This window comes from Lygodium microphyllum, chromosome 26 (genome assembly GCF_053477565.2).
Source record: "Lygodium microphyllum isolate KBCC chromosome 26, Lygodium_microphyllum_v1.1.10, whole genome shotgun sequence".
NCBI lineage: Eukaryota > Viridiplantae > Streptophyta > Polypodiopsida > Schizaeales > Lygodiaceae > Lygodium > Lygodium microphyllum.
In genome coordinates this window covers 62,175,859-62,199,232 of record NC_141160.1, presented here as the reverse complement: position 1 = coordinate 62,199,232, position 23,374 = coordinate 62,175,859, and the positions used below count along the sequence as shown (strand labels likewise).

The 23,374-nt window shown below is 40.2% G+C and overlaps 1 pseudogene; it reads left to right on the top strand.

Moving 5' to 3' along the window:
• The first annotated feature begins 21,720 nt into the window (after nt 1–21,720).
• Nucleotides 21,721–22,264, top strand: LOC148013324 (protein PHOSPHATE-INDUCED 1 homolog; annotated as a pseudogene).
• The last annotated feature ends 1,110 nt before the right edge of the window (nt 22,265–23,374 follow it).

The window sequence follows — 23,374 nt, the reverse complement described above, 5'->3', positions numbered from 1 at the left end:
ATTGATTCATCTATTTTTTGTAGTTCTCTCTCTCTCTCTCTACCTCCTTATGCGGGACGATACAACACATAGTGTGCATCCTCTACAAAGAGTGCTCCAAGTGGCTCTTCTCCAACGCCTTCACCAACTCTTTTTGAAGCTGGTCGAAGTCCATGACTCCCACAATGGTCTCCCAAGGAAGCCCAAGAAAGGAAGTATGCCTATCGGATGACGGCATGTATGCGGGTAAAAGGTGTTCACCTTAGAAATTCCATTCTCTCACAGCAGAAAAAATCATGTTGCCATCAATTGCTAGGTTCTCATAATTGTGGTGAGTGTTTTGCAAACAAAGTGAAGGCCCTTCTGGGAGGTCCTCATCTCCAAATCATCAAATCCCTCCCTCTCTCTGGCCTAATCCACATCAAAGGAGGACAACTATACATGAACGGTATGGAGTTTTGTAGAGGTGCAAAGTATGGAGACTACCTTCAGCTGTTGCTAGCTCGAAGGTTGGGTGTGGTTAAAAAGGTGGCCATCACACCTTATGAAATATATGTCACCGAGGATGGACACACTAAGGCAAGAACAATCACTGGTGAGTGAATTCTATGTATAGCAAAGTTGGTGGATTCTAGAAAGAAACACTCTGGGGAAAATCCTTTATAATTCAAGAAAGTGCATTCCCTCTACTCCCTTAAGTAATCTCCACTTATGAATAATAATAATGGCCCGAATTTCTACACCTTCCACTCTGTACAAAACATCTGAGTTAATATATACATCAGTAGGAAGATTTTATTCCAGCAGCGTCTTGTCATGTACTTTGGGACTAAAAGATTAAGGGAGATTCTTGTATCACCAGAATCTATAATCTTCCCAATGCTAGACTACAATGCATCCTTCAATGTACATGTCTTTATTTTATTATAATAGTTTCTCATGAATCACCGCGAGTTGTATGGACCAATCCAACCTCTTGCTATGCAAACTGCGCATATTGTAGCCAGCACAAAGCTTAGATTCCATGGCATTATTAGAAGCATACTGGGGCTTAGACGTATTGCTGAAATCAATGCATCTGTGAACCCATTCATCATTCCCCTCATAAAATACAACTTAAGTCTAGACGTGTTCATCTTTGTACTCTACTAAGGCAACATGGCATTTTCAAGCTTATTTGGGCATAATGGAAAAAATGCAATGGATTTTTTGGACAACCTTGAGATGGCCTTCCTTGTCTCTGGGAGGGATGATGAAATATTAAAGTTGAGGGCTTTTCTTTTGGTGCTCAAGGAAGAAGCTAGAATGTGGTTCCAAACTCTAAATTTGGCCCAAAGAGCTAAATGGGAGGGATTGAAGGAGGCAGCTTTCTTGCAGAGATTTCAACAAAGTAACTCAGTTGAAGAGTTATGGCAACGACTTTTGGCCCTCCATCAAAGTGATCCTTATGGTTATGCAACTTATGAGGAAGGGTTTTTGAAGCTTTGGGGGCAGTGATCAGACTCACTGAATCCTGGTGAGAGAGCTCCAAACTGCCTTCAAAAGGATCGATTTGTTTCAGGTTTGTACCCCTTGCTCAGGGAGAAGGTAAAGGTGAAATTTCCAAATACTTTTGAAGATGCTTTAAGAATCACTAGGGAAAAGAATCGAAAGATTCTCTACCAAGCCCAAGCTAGCCAAGCAGTTTTGGGAAACAACATCACAACTATGGAGGCCTCTCAAGTTCCCCCAAATGTATCTAATGCACTAGGCCAAGGTCAAGAAGACATGATCCAACAAATAAATAATCTTACTAATCAACTAGAGGGTTTGAGAGTGAATCTTGTGCAAGGTGCAAGAAGACCTATCGAGGGGAATGGTAGGAATCGACCACAAATACGGCGACAAGCAAGGGAGATGTTGTGTTACAACTAGGGAGAAAATGGACATGGCATGTACAATTGTCCTCACCCTAGAAGATATGATCACCCTGCCAGAGGTCCTCGACAACAAGTAAGCCCTCCTCGTGCTAGGACTCAAGAGCAAGAGCAGTCACGACCTGCAATTTTACAACCACCTTATGTTCAAGCTGAAACCCTTGCTGCTCAACCAAATGTTAATGTTATAAAAATAGAGGAGGTGGTCAGGGATAGAAGGCTCCAAGAAGAAATAGCGAGAGGTAAGATGAAGGTAGATGTAGTAGAGACCATGCCTATCAAGTGGATACGTGTCCAAACTGAGGCAAGCAAGGAAGCAATCAATGAGGCAAGTACATCACGGGCACCTAGAGATGAAGGGAAGAAGAGAAAGACTCAAACTAGGTCTAAAATTGATATCTCCAACTTCCCTTTGGATTCTTGGACACAACCTTATGATTTGATAGCAGATGTGAGCTCTCAAGGGCCAAAAATTACTTGGCCACAACTACTTCATGCCTCTCCAAAGCTACAACGACAATGGTCAAAAATGGTAAGCACAAGGGCAAGGCAAGGTAAAATGGTTAGTGCAATCAAGGCATATGGCCTCAAAGATATAGTTCCTTTAGTGGAGGCTCAAATCAAAGGTCAAGGTATTTGAAAAACATACATCGATAGTGGAGCAGAGGTTTGTGTCATGAAAAAAAAGATTATGCATCAATTAGGCTTAGAAGTAATGGAATCCTCAACCTTTAGGGCAAAGATGACCAACAATGATGCGGTCACATGTGTGAGTGTAGTGAAAGCTTTGAGAGTTTCTATTTTTGGAATCACTGCAGCAGTGGATGTTTATGTGATGCTAGTAAAGGGAAGAAGGATATCCCCTCATCCTAGGGAGACCTTGGCTTATGGGCATCGGAGCTAGGCAAGATTGGGCAACAGGGGATCTGGAGTTGAGGCCACATAAGGTGGGTGGCCACGATCAAAAGGTGGTTTACAACTTGAAGAGTGGGCATCAAGAGTGGTTTACAACTTGAAGAGTGGGCGTCAATAGAACCTTGAACTAGAAACGTCTGCCGATGAGTGGAGCTCAAGTGGATGTTCCTCATCGGTAGAAGAGGAAGAGAGTTCAAGTGGAGAGAGTGATAGCACTCTCGAAGTTATGGGCGTCACCTTAAAGGAACCTACCTCATCAGAAGACAACCCAAGAATCCAAGGAGAAGATGTGTGGGATGCTAGCCTAGAGAAGATGATATCCAAGGATATAAAGGATGAAGAAAGGGAGGATTATGTGAATGTTCTCAAGAAGCATGCATCATTATTTATTTCTAATTATACTCACATTACAGGTGTCACTGCAGTGAAGCATCACATCCAACTCAAAGAAGGAAGCAAACCTGTAGTAAAAGATTGAGAAGACTGGGATTTGTGCAACAGGATGCACTATTGACGGAGGTGAAGAGACTCTTGAATGCAGGATTCATATACCTAGTGGAAGATTCAGAATGGGTCTCTCCAGTAGTAGTGAGGCCAAAGAAAAATGGTAAGTGGCAAGTATGCATAGATTACAAGGCACTAAATGCTGCAACAAAGAGGGACCACTTCCCTCTCCCATTTCAAGATGAAATCTTGAATGAAGTAGCGAGACATGAGCAGTATACAATGTGTGATGGCTACTCTGGCTACTTCCAGATTCGCATTGCAGAGGAGGATCAAAAGAAGACCACTTTCATCACACCATGGGGCTGTTTTGACTTTTGGGTCATGCCCTTTGGTCTCACAAATGCCCTAGCAACCTTTCAACGATTCATGAATATGGTCTTCCAACCTTACTTTGGTAAGTCCATAAGGGTTTTCATAGATGACTTTTGTATTTACAGCTCAAGGAACACACATCTACGCAAGGTTGATGAAGGATTTACTCGCTTAGCTAGGTTGGGTGGACAACTAAATAAGGATAAATGTCACATTGGGGAAAGCAAGGTTACACTACTAGGGCATGTAGTGTCAATTGAAGGAATTGAGATAGATCCAAAAAAGGTAGAAACATTGCTAGCTCTACCTTCCCCAACCTCCATCAAACAATTAGTCTCCTTCTTACAAAAGCTAAGATATTTGGGTAGATTTATACACTTACTCTCTCAGGCCATATATCCCCTGCAGCAACTGACATGCCAAGAAACACTTGTATGGAGTGAACAAAGTGAAGGACATTTTAAGGAGATAAAGAAAATGTTGGGGTCACTTCCTATAATCCTCCAACCTTGTTGGGAAGAAACATTCTTTGTAAACCCTAGCGTGGGAGAAGAGGCCATTGGTGCTGCTCTCCTACAAAAAGATCCGAAAACATCCTTCATGAGGCCTGTGTATTTTGCTAGCTGCCTCATGAAAGCCTCATAGAAGGCTTACACCTCCATGGAACAACTAGTGTTGGCCCACATGTTTGCAGTAACCAAATTTCGGCCATATTTGCTTCCAAAGAGGTTTGTGATCATCACTGTGGAGGATATGTTTCCCTGTGCACTACAACATATGGAAATCTCTGACAAAATAGCAAAGTGGGTGGTCCGACTTCAAGAGTTTGATTATACAGTGCAGGTTGAAAAAACAACTCGAGCATGCCTGGCTAATATTTTGACAAACAGGTGCTATGAGAAAAATCTCAGGGTGAAAAGAAAGGACCTTTCACCACCCCCATCCATAAACATTCTTGTAGATACTTATAGCCTCTACTTTAGGAGAGAAAATCTATGGTGAAGGAATCATCTTGGAAGGTGTCCACTCTAACAATGAGGCGGAATATCAAGCTTTAATTCATGGTCTTTGTTGGTGTCTTAGTAACTCAATCGAGAGGCTGAATGCTTTTGGAGACTCCATGCTATTGGTAAGGCAGATGCAAGGTACATGGGCATGCAAAAATACAAACCTCTCTAGTAAAATGAGAGAGGCCAAATTCTTATGAGAAGATTTAGGGAGGCACAAGTACATCATGTGCCAAGAGACCAGAACAAGGATGCCGATCATCTAGCATCATCAAAGCTGAATGAGTCAATGGTGGGAGCAGTGTATCAAACCCCCACTTCAGCAAGGCAAGGAAGACTTAGAAGATATTCTACACCTCTTTGAGCAAGGAGAAGCTCCCAAACACCTGACTAAGGGAGAAAGACAGTGGCTAGCTTGGAAGGCTACAAGATATCGCATGGTAAATAATAGTTTGTATTGTCTTGGTAAGGATGGTGTGCTTAGGAAAGTGCCTTCAAAGTGGGAAATTGAAGAAATCTTAAAAGCTTGCCATGATGATGTGTGTGGAGGCCACTTTGCACATGACATCACAAGTAGAAAGGTTCTACAAGCCAGCTTTACTTGGCCCAGTCTACACCGAGATGTCAAATATTGGTGTCAAACATGTGAAGAATGTCAAAAATTAGGACCACGACGGCTCATAGCAGAACCCCAATCCCCAATCAAGGTCTATGGACCCTTTGAGAAGTGGGGAATTGATTCCATAGGGCCTCTACCACTCACTCCATCGGGAAAAGAGTATACTATCATGGGGGTAGATTACATGACTAGATGGGCCAAGGCTATGCCAACTGGAAGAATCACTGCTAAGGAAGTGAGTAAATTCATCTTTGACCACATTTGTTGTAGGTTTGGTACCCCTCTTGAAATACTATCAGATAGAGGACCAGGGTTTAGAGCTAATGTGGTGGGTGAACTCATGCAAAAGCTAAATATTCAACGACGACACTCTACCCCTTACTACCCTCAATGCAATGGATTGGTGGAGAAGGTAAATGGAATGATTTGTAAAATCATCAGCAAACAGGTACATTCAAGGCCTCGGGATTGGGACAAGCACCTTAGTGGAGTTCTATGGGCTTACAGAACCTCCTTCAAAACCATGTTAGGGTTCACACCTTTTCATCTAGTTTATGGACAAGAGGCTCTTCTGCCTATTGAGGTGAAATTAGCTAGCCTTCGGGTATTAGGCGGCATAGTAGGCTCTCAAAAGGAGAAGTTACATCAAAGATTATTGGACCTAGAGAGGCTACAATTGGATCGTGAAGAAGCCATCAACCACTACTCCCAGGAAGCTAAGAAGTGTAGAGAAAAGTTCAACAAGAAGCTAACAGATAAAAACATCAAGCAGGGATATTTAGTGCTTCGATATGACAATTGCTTTGATAAAAGAAAGGATGGCAAGTTTCTCTACCGGTGGAAGGGACCGTTTTGGGTCACAAAAAAATTCAACAATGGCTCTTACAAACTTCAAGTCATTGAGGGAAAAGTGCACAAGACCAAGGTAAATGGATGCCGCTTAAAACCCTATCACATCAGGGTGGGGTCAGCTCAAGATACCAAAGAGTGTCTAGAGGCATAAATACCTCTAGCCAGGTTGGGGGGCTATATGATCCAACAAAATCACAAAAAAATATTTTTCTAACACTTTGTTGATTTTTTGTACATTTGGAGGTTTGAAATAAGAAGAGGATGGGAACAACCTCTTGGGAAATCCAAGAAATCACTGGATGGAAATATTTCATGGACCAGTTTACTAAGGGGGGGGTGAAGAGTAAAGATCAATGGAGGAAGGTGAAGGGAAAATGTGTAATGTGAAAAGAAAAGACATAAAATGGATTTGGATCCATCCAAAGAGCATGTGAGGCTCATAATGTCATGGCTTTGGAGCCTTATGATAATTCAAACAAATGGGACCCTTCTTGGAAGCATTAGTGGAAGAAAAATAAGGCGCATGATTTTGTAAGATTTTTTTAAAAATACTTCCACTCTGATCCAAAAAAACTTTTCAACATGAAAGTTGTAGCGCGCGAGTTGAAGTTTTGGCTGGTATTTTTTAATAATTTTTTGGATAGCCAAAATGGTGGACGCCAACTTTTTCCAACTGCTGTGGAGACTACCTCCCAATTTTATACCACCCACACTTTCTTCCCCGCACTTAACACTTCCATAAAACATCATTCATTAGACTCCCAACCCTTTCTCCTCTCTTCTCCTCTCTCTCAAGCTAATAAACCATTAGAATTTCCCTCCTAAATCACCCTCAAATCATCCTTAATTGTAGTAGTAATGTATGAATTCTCACTACTCTCTCTCCATTATTGCTAGATATGATCTTATTTTATGAAGATTCTCTATATTTTTTTATAGGAGAGCGCTTGGACTCAAACTATGGGGGGGATAATGGAGACAACTCACCTATGATGGAACTTGATTAAGTACAAAATTGGTCAACAAAACATCTAGATGGAGCTTCCACATTGGTGGAACCGCCTTAATGCAGCTTTGGTGGTGTTAATTCCTATTCTATCTTGCCTTCTCCTTTGTAATTTACAAAAATGAGAGAGCCAAGAGGCCTTCTTCAGCCCTGTTGAACCTTCCCCATTCTCTCTCATGAGCTTATGCAGTTCATTCCCTTACTATAGCTTATGCATGCTCTACAGTGTAATAAGCCCATGTTATTGGTGTCCATATTGTGTATATTGGTTATGTCTTGAGGGTTCTCCATCTCTTGTGCCCTCTTAAGTTTTATTGATTCATCTATTTTTTGTAGTTATCTCTCTCTCTCTCTCTCTCTCTCTCTCTCTCTCTCTCTCTCTCTCTCTCTCTCTCTCAATTTTCCTCTCTTCCCCCTCACAAGCTCCTCTCTCTCTTGCATAGTGTCCTAGTCCGCTCTTCCATGACTAGGTGGTGCCCTTACCTCATTCACTTTGTGGTGGCAGAAGGGATTTTGGCATAGTATAGAGGCTGCTACTGAATTTCCTTTGTCAGTCACTATTGAATAAGGGAAGGCTAGTCACACATTGTGATTGTTGGAGTTTCCACATATGGTATCTCTCTCTCTTGCTCTCTTGCTCTATCTACCATAGCTCTAGCTTGCTCTTGCTTTTGATTTTGCTTATGTGCTTCCACTCAGGCTCTACCTTTTAGCTCTCAAATGTGAGACAAACCTAGGAATCCTTGGCATGCCTAACAATATATACCCAACTCCCAACCATACTATCTATCTCTACAACATCACACACTATGCCTAACATTATATACCCAACTCCCAATCACACCATCCATCTCTATGGCATCACACATTGTAAAGTACCTTTCCTTATAGGTATCCCTCATCTCAGTGTGTAAACTCTTACCCTCATTGGCCACTCTATCCACATCCCAAGCACCTTCAAAAGTGCCATGGGACTAGCACTAATTCATGAGAGGGGTAACATTAACTGAATGTAGATCAAGCAAGCAAATTAAAGGGTAATCAAGAGCCTCCTCAAAAATTTAAGACCAAAAGCCCAAGACTAAAGCTGTGAAAAAAGTAAAAATCTAAAAATATGATGAATTGTAAATCCATTAGTTAGAACTCCTTGAATTCTTATATTGCATCATGTGCATCTTGTAATCTAATTTATCATGCATTAATAGGTGCAATGACAACAACTGAATCAAGAAATACCGAGAGAGAAAAATTGGATGGGAGATCAATGACCCTATGGGCAAAGGGAATGCAGATCACATGTAATTTTATTAATAGGCTTGCCCAGTTTTGTAAAAGAGGAAGTCTATATTTAAGTGAAAAAAAACCTTAATGAACTCATTTGAGTTTAAACAAGCTTATTCTTTTTCATTCTCTTCTCACAAATCTTTCTTTGTGGAAGCATCTTTGTGCATGCAAGTCTATAGATCGAAGAAACAATTGTGTTTCTTGTCAAGCTATTCTAATCTTAATATTCTAATCTCTATTGTGAGATTCTCAATTGTAACTTCTCACCTTCTCCTCACTTGCTTGGGTCATGTCAACACTAAGAGCTAGAGTGATAGAGAGAGTTTGTGATAGAGAAAGAAAGATTGAGAGAGAGAGAGAGAGAGAGAGAGAGAGAGAGAGAGAGAGAGAGAGAGAGAGAGAGAGAGAGAGAGAGAGAGAGAGAGAGAGAGAGAGAGAGAGAGAGAGAGAGAGAGAGAGAGAGAGAGAGAGAGAGAGAGAGAGAGAGAGAGAGAGAGAGAGAGAGAGAGAGAGAGAGAGAGAGAGAGAGAGAGAGGACTTGCTTGGCTTGGATAGACAAGCGAGGAGTTGCAACTTTGCACAAATTCATGGAGATCGAAATACATGGTGCTTGGTAACACTCACAAAGCCGAAGGGATCATCAGAGCTTAGGAGCTCCATGGTACACTTAGACTATAGCCATCAATGAGTCTTGTCTCTTTGACTATGGGTTTGATTTAGTTTACATAGCTTGGCCAAGCCACAACAGACTCTATTTGCGACTAGTTGAGCTAGTGAATTTTTGTGGTAGGAGACATTGGAGGGTGAGAGATTGCAAGTGATTTATTGAGTGAGGGTGCCTGATCCGATATACATTGTTTCATCTAAGATAGTTGATCCAAACTATAGTTCATATTCTTTTAGAAAGCTTTCCTATTTTTCTTTATAAAAGCAACAAGATCACACACAAAATAGAAGAACATGGTAAATACTTTTTATTGTTTCTCCCATTCAAAGCTTTGGAAGTCATTTTGGGGGTTTTGCATGTTTTGGATGTAATGGGATGTCAAAACATCATGATTTGGCACACAAAATTCTTTGATATATCTATAGCAAGCTATAGAAAACCTATTGACATAAAAAAATTTGTATTTTGATTAATATTTGTATTTTCTTTGCAATTAGATATATGATATATGACAATGCACCTCCAAAAGAGGGAAAAGCTATGATGGTGGAGCCATGTCGATAGCATAATGTAATGATATTTCTACTTCTCTCAAAGAGAAGCCTCCAAACATATTAATTGGTGACCTAATTCACCTTCAAGACAAGCAAATTTGAATCTGATTTGTCATCCTAGATTAGATAAGGACATTGCAAGCTAGAATCATGGTAAGGCTGGAGGTCAACCCATTAATAGTATGAGCTAGTAGTTGGCCTTACATTTTTGTCAAATAAAAAGCATAAGATCCCATGTTGCGGAATACGTAAAGGTTTGCTCCATCAGAACTTCTATTTGCTAGGCATCTTCCCATCCAAGCATTGAACACAAGCACTACTTGGTCCTATTCAAAAAGCTACTTTTTGGAAAATTAGTCTACTCGCTTCTTTTGCTAGTGTTTGACTTTAGTCAACAAATAAAAACTCTAAAAATATTCTTCATCTAATGTTATAGCTCCTCTATGAAAAATGGAAGGGACTTCTTAGTCAACAATCTTTCCTCCACTCCTAAATGCATTCTTGGGACAAAGAACTTGAGACGAGTAATTACTTCCAATCTAAAAGCCAACTTTAACTATGCTCATCATCCTAGATCTTGAGAGCCATAGAGAAGAAGCATAGAGCAATTGCATTTCTATCAAGTCCAGATGGTAAGGCTGCTTTGCCCCAACCATCCTTTCCTAGGGCCTCATAAAACCTAACACTTCACATCTTTTTGGCCAAACACTTTCCTTTCTCATTTTTGATCCTAAGAAATTCTACTAGCCACCTTGAAAGATGTTTGATAAATCCATAAAGTTGATGGAAGCTTGACATCCTAGTCTTTTTGAGATGACACTCCACTAGCTTGTTAAGGATTTTTCATAAAGTTATATTGGTGCATTCTACCAATTCGGGTAATAATGTGAAGACTTCTTATGAATGATCACAAAGAAGAATGTTAGTCAATGGATCACATTGGTGATAAAATGGGTACTTTGGTCAATTGGTCAACTCCATTATACATCCATAGTGGGTGATGATGTTCTTACATAAGTAGGTCACAACAAGATTGGCCATGTTATCCTACAACAACAAAGCTTCTAGCCACTTAGTGTAGTAAACAATGATTCTTAGAATATAGATATTCCATGTATGAGTTGCGTTTGTTGCTTTTGTTGGGCCAATAAAATCCAAATCCCATTTGTGGAGAGGTCCTGGTGGAAGAATTAAATGTGAAGGTATACCATTGTAGGTTGGCCCATAGACATTGCATTAGCAAACCCATTTAAAGACATTCCCATACATGGTTGGCCACATAAATCAACTTGTATAAAGCTTACACATTGTGATTTCATTCAAAAAATGGCTAGCAAACAAACCTTGATGAGATTCTTCAATCATTGCATCCTATTCCACAGGTAGCACAACTGATTGTAGTAGTCTAGTCAAATTCTAGTGGTACATATATCCTAGAATAACTTCATATCTCCTACTTCAGAGTGGCATATGATTTTGATAATCCCTCATCAAGTGATTTGGCATTTCCTTTATAGAAAATAACTCCAAAATTTCTTTGTACAAGTACCGAGGCACATTTTGGATTGGTGGATTAGTATCCAAAGTAGTGGAGGTTGCAAACATTACACATTTAAAAAGTCATCATCAATGCCTTTTGATGCTTCACCGGTGGGATAAAAAGTTGGCCAGCACATGTTGAAGTCCTAACCCATGTGCTACATTATGATCAAACTCTTGAAATAATCAATCCATCTAGCTAACCAACCTATCACATTTTAGTGGACTAAGTATACCAAGGGTACCCAAGCAACTAATAGAAAAATTTCTTGATGCAATACAACATGCTATGACATTCCCCTTTTGCCACAAAATAATTCCACTCTGCCTTCAACCTTTTTTCCATTTTTGCATTAGTACACAATGATGGCAATATCCAATGCATCAATAGGAACATGGAGCTCCTTCTTCTAGTTGGGAGGAATGAGGATTGTGCCCTCTTAAAAAATTAGTTAGAGCCATCAAAAAGCTAAGTTTCACTTTGTATCCTAGAGAAAATTTGCTTTGGATATGTGCACTATTGCATTAAATTTGAAGAAAGAAATCAACCAAATGTGTGCAGGGGGCTACACTAGAGACCCTGATGGTGGTAGAGGACTGGTTGCAATCCCCAGTGACACACTAGCTCCATGTATCTATGATGTGGACACTTCTTGGTTGACTGGCGCCAAACTTTTCTATGGTAATCCTTGTTGGGGTTGTGCAGGAATAGGGGAGATGGAAGCCAGCTAGGCAATGAATTGTACAAAGGCTATAAGTGTAGATGAAGAGGTTGAAGATGCACATTAAGAGGTCAGATAGAAGGGAGCGCCTATGTTGTTTGGGTGGGGGGGGGTTGAGGGACCAACATGGGCCAAAAATCATAAATATGATTACTACATGGGTCAACAATCATAAATGTTGCCCATGGAAGCTACCTAGGGGAGATGGAAGCTACCTAGGCAAGGAATTGTATAAAGGCTGTGAGTGTAGTGAGGATGTTGAAGATGCATCCATGTTAAGAGGTCACACAAAAGGGAGCATCTATATTGTTTGGGTGGGGGGGGGGGACCAACATGGGCCAACAATCATACATGTTCCCATGCCATTTAACTTGTCAAAACAACCTTAGGCGACATTTTGGGATGCTTATACCTCAGCTTGCATGATAGCAAACACTTTCCCCATAGATCCATACCAATGCCATATTGAGAAATCACATGGTTGAGCAACATACCCCCTTTCACAACAAATATATTTTTAATTGGATTACGGCTAAACTAGGCCTCTTGACATTTGATCAACCATAATCAAAGATACCTCTCAATACATTTGGGTTGTTCTCTCAAGCTTCTTCTTCTCCAAGCTCTATACTTGCATTCTTGCAACCTTAAATCCAACAATTAGTATCAGAGTGGTCTTCGACCTCTTGGGTAGAGTTGTTAGTACCCTCTGCTTGATTTTCTTAGATTGGGATGAGATTTGATGAGAGTTCTCACATTGAAAAGCATTGAGGAAAAGGGGCATGTTTTCAATTGCCCAAAGAAGCACATTAGTAAGTAGAACATGATCACAAGAATTTTTGTCACCGTTTGGGACGTGCTTGAAGTCAATGCTCGTCTCAGTGAAAGCTTGCAAGAGGTTACTTGTGGTAGTCGCATGTATCATCTCTACCATCGCCTCTTCCTGCTGGCAACATCCGAATTACAAGTCACAAAGGATCAATATTATATTCTTTTCCTCAAGTTCTTGAGTCAAAAACTTGTTTTTCCATGCATTCTGCCCTATCAAGAACATGCTTTGGAAAAGAACTCCGTGCCCAATCACGCATGAAATTTGCAAATTAGAACCCATGCTTTGCAATCAATCGAGCGATGCTCCACAAAAAATTATGAATGCATTGAGGAATTTGTGCCTAGCCCAACAACATGTACTTGTGCGTCATGCGAATGCAAACACAAAATAAACACACAATGGAAAATAAACTGATAATGACACTGACTTAAGAGTCCAAAATTTTGGCAAATTTTTTTTCCCTCAGGTTTGGAGTGGCAGACGTGCAGCATCACGACATCTACCCCCTCCAAATGTGCACATCCTCTGGATGGGCCACAACTACCTATCCTCATCACCGCCAAGCTTGACGATCAATGGAATCTCTTCATCTTCTGCAAAAGCATTTTCAATGTCCACATCTTTATATTCATCCTCTCATGTCTCAAGTCCATCGTAATTTGCATCATTCAACTCCTTGACTGCATAGGTTGTAGCATCTCTTCTCTTGAAGAGTTTGATTCTCTTCCCTACAATCAGAATCCGCAAGGCATCAACTTCTGCTAAGGAATATGTAGCATTGTCATGGACGTGCTATACTAAGTAGGGTCCAAACCATCGTCTGGAAACCTTGTGGATGTCACTATACTGGTTGTCTAGATTGTGGTCATAGACCAACACCCAATCTCCCTGTTTAATCTCTTTAGGCCTCAATCTATGTTTGGTATCAAAGTGATCTTTGTTACGAATTATGGCCTCTTTGAGCTTTTGAATTGTTCTCTCAATATCTTCAGGTCTTCTCTCCAATTGACGAATACGAAGTGCCGAAAGATCTTCTCTAGACATCTCTTCTTGCTGCCACGGTAAAGCACTCCAGGTAAGTGTGCAAGTCTCTGTAGGCATGACTGGCTTCTATCCATTCATCAACTCAGCTAGCATATATCCTATAGTCACACTATGAGTAGTGCGATTGGCCCATAAGGCATAAGGCAATAACCTAGGCCAATCTCAAACCCATTCTCCGCATGCTTTGGCCAAGGCTTTTACAATCGGTGAATGACCTCTTTCACTCTTCCCGTTGCCTTTTGGATTATATACCGAAGTCAAAGAAAGTTTAATGCCAAGGTGGGAGAAAAACTCTCTAGCCTCATTAGCATCCTACTCACCTCTATCTATAATAACTTTTTCAATACATCCATACTTGCAAATAACATCCTCCAAAAGAAACTTACAAACCATTGAAGTAGACTTTGTTCGTAATGCTCTTCCTTCCACTTGATTTGTGAGATCTTCTCGTGCCAAAACAATATAGTGCATCTGCCATAAACCAACAAGCATAGTAATCAAATCAAGAACCCACATGTAATGAATACATAATGGATAGGTAGGATGAAGCTCATCTTTATGCCTCACTGAAGAGAACAACTGTCAATCAGGGCATGTCTCAACAAACTGTGAGATATCTCTATACACGCCTTTCCACCAATAGCGTTCTTTGATCTTCTCATAGGTCGCCCATACAAATCAATGTCCAACCCAAAGAATTTCATGGAATTCTTTCATGGTACGCACCTGTGAAGCTTTATCACAAACAACTCTCAATGGTTGTCCTCCTTGCTTTCGTGGATGCTTCCAAAGTAGCCCACTTCGCAAGAAGAAACCATAAGCTTTTCTTCTAATCTTTTTAAAGTCTGCATCAATCCATCCATCCTGTCTAGACATAGTACTCAAATAACGACCACAATCTGTATGTACTCTCCTGTATACATAGATTCATCAAAGCTTTCCAAAGAAGACACATGACAAGTATGATCAGTATGTATGACTGAAAGATGAGCCCCATCATTAGCATCATCAATGCAAGAAAAATCCATATCATTATACCTCGCTCGTGAAAGCATATCAGCTACTAGGCTGCCTTTACCTGCTATGTGCCTGAACTTAGGATTCATGGATTTTATGTATCCAATCCACCTAAGCAGCATGGCAATATCTGGAGTGGAACAACTCATGATCATACTTAGAAGGGGCAAACAATTAGTCTCGACCACCACAATGGCTCCAATGAAGTACTCTTTGTCATTTTTGAGAGCAGTGACAACTCCCAAGAGCTCTCTTTTAACTTGTAGATACCTTCGTTGTCGCTCGTTTAGGACTTTTGCCCCAAACCGAATAGCATACCTATTCCCATCTGCATCATCTTGGCCAATAGCACATCCAATGCCGATAGGACTAGTATCAACAGTAAGCACAATAGGTCTTCCACACCCATAATCTGCCTTTCAAAGAGTTGGAGCGGATTTCAATAATTCCTTCAATTTTTGCATGGCTTTAGCATGTTTTATCTCCCAAGAAAAACGTTGCCCTTTCCTTAAGAGTTGATAAAGATCATCTGCAATATGAGCAAAGTGAGGAATCCAAATAAGATAAAACACACAAGCTCCAAGAAACCTGTGAACCTCCAAAGTAGAAGAGCAAGTCTCTGCAATCTTTTCTATGGCTTCCTGCCATAATATCCACACATATGACCAACAATCAAAACTTCCCTGGCACCAAAAATAGACTTCAATCCTGACAAGATCTGATTTACTTCTTCCAGTCTGCAAAGAACCCTCTCAACATCTCTAATATGTGAAGCCACAAAGAATCTGCATCCATGATCATCTAAAGAATCATCTTTACCTTCTTCCAAACATCCCTTGATAGGTAAGTCATCAATGAAAGGCATAGTATACTTAGGAATAAAATCTTGTAGAACCTTGTTCATCCTATTCATCATATGGGCCACCAAATTAGTAGCTCCTTGTGGAAGCATACACATTCGGACAAGACCTAGAGGTGTCTTCATCGTAGTGAAATCTCTGCTCTCAGGGGCAAGTTGGAACTGATCATATCTGGAATAAAGATTGCCGAGTGAATAGATAGCATGTCCAGCAAAAGCTTCAGCGAACTCATCCAGAATAGGTCCAGCACCAACATTTTGAATAGCGACCTTCTTTACCAGTTGTAGGTCCTGTATGAATCAGAGTGTCCCATTCTTATGAGGAATTGTGAGCTATCTATTGGAATATGGAGCTGAAGATGGTTCTATAATCCCCATCCTGATCCACTCATCCAAGAGTTCTACTAGTTTGGGCAAGTGAGCCCTCGGCACAGGAATAGGCCGTAAATTCCAAGGGACATGCGGAATGGTAAAAATAACCATAGGCGTCACAACCCTAGGATCAACACATCCAATCTCATGTGGAAAGAAAGCAAAAGATTTTTCATGCTTGCATAACATCTTTTCAAAACATCTTACCTCTTCAGGAAGTAAAAAATCTTTAGTCCCAATCTTCATCTCTTTCAATATCTCAATTGAAAACTTATGCCCGATACGTGCAGGATCTCGCAAAGGGGGTTGCATATAGTAGCTCTCCTAATCATCTCATCACTGTCCAAACGTAGTGGTCCTGCAACTGGTCTAACCTTCTTGTCAACTGTCTTATATTTTGTCTGAACTCTAGCTTCATTGCTACAACTTGCAAATTTCACCCTTCGATGAAAATACCCTGGAAAACACAAATTTTGTTGTGTATAAATAGCAACACCCAAATCTTTTTGCTGAAATATGTCAGTATGGAATCCTTTTTGCTGAGTATCCTCAACACCCAAATTCTTTTGAAGCATGAAATTAGCAATCTCACATACATTGCCAGAGAATGAACCTGTAAGACATATGACAATTCCTGATTGTTAGCATTTAGCAATACCAAAAGTTTTTCCATGGTATTTGAGCATGAAAGGCCATCATAGAGACCATCTATCCGGTCTTCTTCATGCAAAACACCTACAATCATCAATTCTTTTTCTTTTCTTTTTACATACTGCCTGGCAAATCTAGGCATATAAAAAATGTACTGAAAACACAAAGTACTTTTTGTGGATACACCATAAACACATGAGGAAAAATTGCCGCTACCAGGAGGGGAGAGCTTTCCCTGACTTGTACCACCATCGTTTCGCAAGACAATGGTACCTAGCAAAAATTTGGCTCTCCTATTGGAAGAGGGGAATCCCTGAAAGAATCTTTATTTCACTAATGATTAATACAAACAGTCATGAACTGGACAGCTCTCTTCCCATCCTTGCTTCAGATTTGTGCATAGGCAGACCCATCATCTTGAACCTTAGTCTCCGTTCGAGACTTAGTAAAATGGCTGCCCCAAAATAATAGGATAAGAACAAGAGGTTTGTACAAAGAAATGATACGACTCACCCATATCTCCAATAGAAATCTTTAGATTTGGACAAGCAGCATGTAAATCTCCTGCAGTGTTGTTGGCCGCATGATCCACATCAACTGGCCATCTACCAGTATCATATAATCCTCGCACAATTACATTAATCTCGAAACCATTATCCAAAAGAGCAACACAAAGAGTTAGTCTCACCAAGCTTGATGACAGTTTTTGTAGTCGCACGAGCCCAGTGACTTCAAGAAAAATGGCTACGAGGCACCAATCTAGGTGCATCTTTGCTCTCATCATACTGTACGAGTTGAAGTAAAGGATGAAGAGACTTCTTGGACTGCATACATAGAGCTCCATCTATAGGCTCCTCAATGGTCTCTTCATCATAATCAACCTCTTTAATTTGTAATCCATAGAGAATAGCCTCAGCAACAGCTAAAGCCTCTCGATGCATCATATCCTATGTTGGCTCTTCAATAATTTGGCGCTTTCATTTTATGATGTCAATAATAACATCTTGAAACTCTCTTTTGACAATCCCTAAAACTTCTCCAAGTGTAAATTCAATTTTACAATTAAGAATTCAATACTCAAGTACCTTTTTCAAGTCTGTGGATGTCTCGATGTCGGACAGCAGCTTGAATCCAGGTTGCTTCTTCGACTTTGAATCCTTTAACTTTGGGGACTTTTGGTCTTCTTGCACTTTTGGCTTCTATACGTTGGCCATACTCTGCTCTAGTCCTGAAGAAGAAGGCTGAAGAACTCGCTCACTCCTGCTAGTTATCTTCTTTGATCCTTCAGGTTAATCATTATCTCTTTTGCGCTTTTCTTCAACAAGTGCTTCAAACCCTTGAGATTTTGCAATATAAGCATGTCTAGAGAAGACATCTACGCGATCATTCCATCTAGTCCCTTTTCTAATTGCATCTCCTATGAATGAAAGTTCAGATGATCAAGCTTTACCTTTCTTTTCTGCGTGCACTGCATAGGACCATAAAGGAGACTTATCTTTCAATAACTACTCCAATTGAAGACCATAGGCATCAGCTTCTCTTGCCACCTCTTGCTTCACATAAGAAGAATGTAAGAGAGTTTCCTCCAATAATTTCTTCATACTTCCTTTGCCAAAATTTGTTTTGAGTGGTTTCTCTGTGTCTCCGAAACATATCATGCTGTCCTTCCAGACCACCAAATTTAGTCTTTTTGCCTGTCCAAAGTCTTGATAGTCCTTGTGCTCATGGTCTGGACTATCGCACCATATACAATGGTGTACTCAATTACTTTTGGAAGAATTTATAGGAGTAGAAGGAGTTGGAGCATGACGAAGAAGAATTTATAGGAGTAGAAGAAGTCCTTGCCTTAAAACTTTAGTAGGGGTGGACTGCACTTTGCTACAGCTTGAACTGATCCAATCTCAGCATTATTGGCATTCCTCTCAACATTGACTTCACTAACTTGTGTTTGTTAATCATTTGTTGGAGCCATATCTACATGAAGTACTGTGATGTTATCAGCAAGGATCTAACTCCATAACCCTTCACCTTTTGCGATATCTTGCCATTCCCAAACTTTACTTGTAGCAGTGACAAGATCTATAGCCATCCTTTTGTGGGTTTAACAAGTAAGTAAGATATTGTACCTCAACGTCTTTAATTTGTGGAGGAGAATTACAAATTACTATCTCAAGATATTAGGAAAATATGTATAGGGGCATGTTTTCAATTGCCCAAAGAAGCACATTAGTAAGTAGAACATGATCATAGAAATGTTTTCCACCATTTGGGACGTGCTTGAAGTCAATGCTGGTCTCAGTGAAAGCTTGTGACAGCAACCCTCCCACGAACATAATCAACCACAAAACCAAGGACAAAGCACACAAAATCTATGTGTATGGCTCTGCCATTAATCTCAAAAACTAACAAGAGACCATAAATCTCTCTTTTAATAATGAACCAATTTGTCATCTTCATCATCTTCATCCATAGCTTCAATCATTATGCAAGAACAAAAGGGAAAATAGAAATTTCTGCATAAAAGACAGAGGAGAGAGGAGAGAGAACAAATTTTTACACCACTAAAAGTAGAATATGCGATTGGACAAGAGAGGGAAGGGAAAGAGGCACATAACCACTCGTGCACTCCCCCCACCTCTTCCCCAAAAAGCACACCCCTTCGTATTTTATTATTTCTTTGAATTTTTGATACATTTGATATTATAAGACCTTTGGCCTTTAATTTTGAGTATTCCTACCCTTCACAAATGCATGTATGTAACACTTTTTTGTATACCATTTATGATGGATGTGGATGTGGCCCCCTCATGTAAGTGTGTATTTTAGTGATTTTGCAACAATGTTTTTTGCAAAAATAAAAATATGATGCATGCTTGGATTCTTTTGTGCCTTGTTTTTGTGCTTCTTCATGAAGCCCCAAGAGGAACACCAAGGAAAAAGGGATTCTACTGTAAGAAAATCTATCTTGTAATATCAACAAGCTTTTATTTCATGATTTTGATGACCAAAACAAAGAAAACAATAATTCTTCACATAGCATCATAGTAGATATCTCCCACGGATTTGATAGAATCAACCATAATCTTCAACATCTTCATAGAATCCATCAATAGAACAAGGAACATAAAATAATACACCATTTTTGAATGGAAATCAATCACATAGTATTCTTCTTCAATGTCTTCACAGTTTTCTCTCTCAATCTCTCATATACAGTTACGTTGTTTTGATAGAAATTGACTATCTCTGGCTCTCTCTCTCTCTCTCTCTCTCTCTCTCTCTCTCTCAATAGTACATCATCTCCTCACTACAATACTCAATAATGACTCTCAATAATCCTTCTTAGGTCGTGGATGCACCTCCCAAGAGGTATGTCTGATGTGAAGAGGCACCAGACCACTACAGTGTCTCTTTATAGCTTGCTACTATCACTATCACTTCAATCTTCTCTTCCTCAATCTTCAGCAACTGCTTCTTCCATTTGTTTTAGCTCTTTTGAACTTAGATTCATCCTTTCCAAATGTTAGAAAACTTTTTCAAAGTCACACATACATTCTACAGAACACTTACAGAAGATTTACAGAATAAATATAGAACAAGAACAAAGTAGAGACAGAACAGATACAGAGCAGAGACAGAGGCTCTACAGAAGGTTTATAGAGGGTTACAGAAGGTCATCAGAGAACATCAAATCCTCATAAATCATACTAAAACCATTCCAAACTATCAAAAACTATTCAATAAGCTTTCAAAACATTTCAACCTTCATCAATCATCAATCCATGCTTCATACAAAAGAAAATCAAAACAAAACAGAAGCTATACAGAAGGTATCAGAACCAACCTCAACAAAACCTATCAGAACATCACAGAGCTTCATATTTCTACTAAAAATCATCATGAAATTCTAAAACATAATCAATATCATCCAAAACACTCTCAAACACTTTCATTAACAACCATACATCACTCTAAATCCATCAAAAATCAATCATTCAAACCTCAAAAATAACAAAAATCAGTCAAAAATTCAGTCTTTTTCCACTCTCAACATATCCCCACACTTAGAAAGGAAGCATCCTCGCGAACCTTGTCAAAGAAGAACCACTGTATAACATAAAACATTTCCAAAATTGTTAGTAAAACAACTTCGATCACAAGGATGAGGCCTAGCCATGGTAGGGTATGGGACTCCAAATCCACGACCACCAGAGTAAGGGAACTCCTGCCTCCATCATACTCCCACACTGAAAACTTGTATAGTCTTCAAAAGATAGGGTTCAATCTTCTATAAGGATCCATGAGAATAACTTTTCCATCCCACAATGAAGGAAGATGAATGATTCCATCCATCACGTAGCTCCGAAGGCACTTGAAAGAATAAGTTGATGTTGTAGATATAACTTTACATATTTCTCCTTATATGGAGTGGGATTTGTTAATATTATGAGATATGAGGATGAAGATTTTTAGATTAATATCATTAGGGTTTCCATTTGAAAGCTTAATTATAAATTTTAAGGGTCATGGAGTTTTAACTTTTCTCATTAGGTCATTGCACGGATTTCATAGGAAAGGACAAAGGAAAGAGAGGAATTGAGGAAAAAGAGGAGGTGGGCTAGGAATACCAAGCTTGAAGGAATGAAGGGAATTTTGAAAGGGGACTCCTTTGACCACACAATGAAAAAGTTTTTCTCTCTCCTCCTTTCCTTTCATGGGTGTCTTTGGTTGCTCATGATTAGGGATAAGGTTTTTGGTGGAGAAGAGGGAAAGAAAGGGCAAAGGGTGGATAAGGAGGGGGGAAAGGGAAGCACAACTGTTGGACCTGTTGGGACAGGGGAAAACCTCTCTCTCTCGCATGGCAAGGGGGAGACAGCAAGAATCGAGGCTCTTGTGCTCTCTCTGCCTTCTTCTGATACAAGTTCTTCTTATTCTTCTTCTTCTTCTTTTGATGGGATGTGACTCTTCTACTGTGTCTGACACAAATGCCTCCTCTCTCTCTCTCTCTCTCTCTCATTATGTGTAAGCGATTCAATGTCCGGGTGTTATTGCTAGTGTGTGTTGTTATGCTGCATGGTGGTGCTTCGTGCAGGCCTTTGAATAGCTGTCGGCTGGCGGCTTTGGTCCCAACTACGCCCCTCATTCTCTCTTACCACAACGGGCCCCTCCTCACCAGCCCCAAACGGCTCTCCGTCTACCTTATCTGGTATGGCGCCTTCACACCCACCCAGCACTTTGTCATCACCGACTTCCTCTCCTCGCTCTCTCCCTTGGTCGTTAGCACGCCACCCCTCCGTGAGCTCCTGGTGGGAACCCTCTCCGCCTATCATGACAAGCTTAATGCCTCTGTCCCAGCCTATGTCACACTCGACGGCAAGATCACGAACGGGGTGTATTCAAAGGGGAAATCTCTGAAGTGCTCGGACATCGAGGCGCTGGCAGTAGGTGCTCTGTGGGTGAAGCGAAAAATCGGAGGTGGTGTACCTGGTATTGACGGCGGTGGACGTGGCAGTGGAGTGATTTTGCATGAACTCGTGCGGCTTCCACAACCACATCTACGAAGAAAAACCCTCATGTTGCTCTTCAGATTCTCTTTCTCTCTCTCTCTAGAATCTCATTGCCCCTCCTTTCTTCTTCTCTTTCTTCTAATAATATGGATTGATGCAGTGCTGATGTGTAGCCCATGATATCATGCTCTACGAGTGGTGACCCAAATCCAATGTTACATCACTATGACCCAAATCCAATGTTACATCACTAAATGAGACAGGATGCAACCTCAAAAATTTATTCTTTTTCTAGCCATCCTCTTCTATGACCATTGAACGATGTCTGCCTTTATTGTGCCCCCCCAAGAAGGATAGTTGTGACCATATCTACAGTCCTTTCATTTGTGCCTCCAATTATCTCTCTCTTGCTCTCAAATTCCAGGTGCAATTGTGGACTAGAAACACCATTGGGCTTCTTGCCTTTCTTCTTCCCTCTCTTCATGATCTTGTTCTCTTTTTTGGTGTGGTCATTGCTCAAGGCTGATTGTAGCATGCCAGACAGCATGATTAAGAGAACCTTTACTCCCTTGGTTGTAGGGAAGGATATTTGTACAAGTGGTATGTGTTGTAATCAAAACTAAAAAATCATAGTAGCAATTGCCTCCTTCACATTCCAACTCAGATTTGAGATCAGCTTGTTTCCCCGACTGCGCACCAAAATGACAGCAACCCTCCCATGAACATAATCAACCACAAAACCAGGGACAAAGCACACAAAATCTATGTGTATGGCTCTACCATTAATCTCAAAAACTGACAAGAAACCATAAATCTCTCTTTTAATAATGAACCAATTTGTCATCTTCATCATCTTTATCCATAGCTTCAATCATTATGCAAGAACAAAAGGGAAAATAGAAATTTATGCAAAAAAGATAGAGGAGAGAGGAGAGAGAACAAATTTTTGCACCACCAAAAGGAGAATATGCGATTGGACAAGAGAGGGAAGGGAAAGAGGCACATAACCACTTATGCACTCCACCCCACCTCTTCCCCAAAAAACACACCCCTTCTTATTTTATTATTTCTTTGAATTTTTGATACATTTGATATTATAAGACCTTTGGCCTTTAATTTTGAGTATTCCTACCCTTCACAAATGCATGCACGCAACACTTTTGTGTATACCATTTATTTATGATGGATGTGGATGTGGTCCCCTCATGTAAGT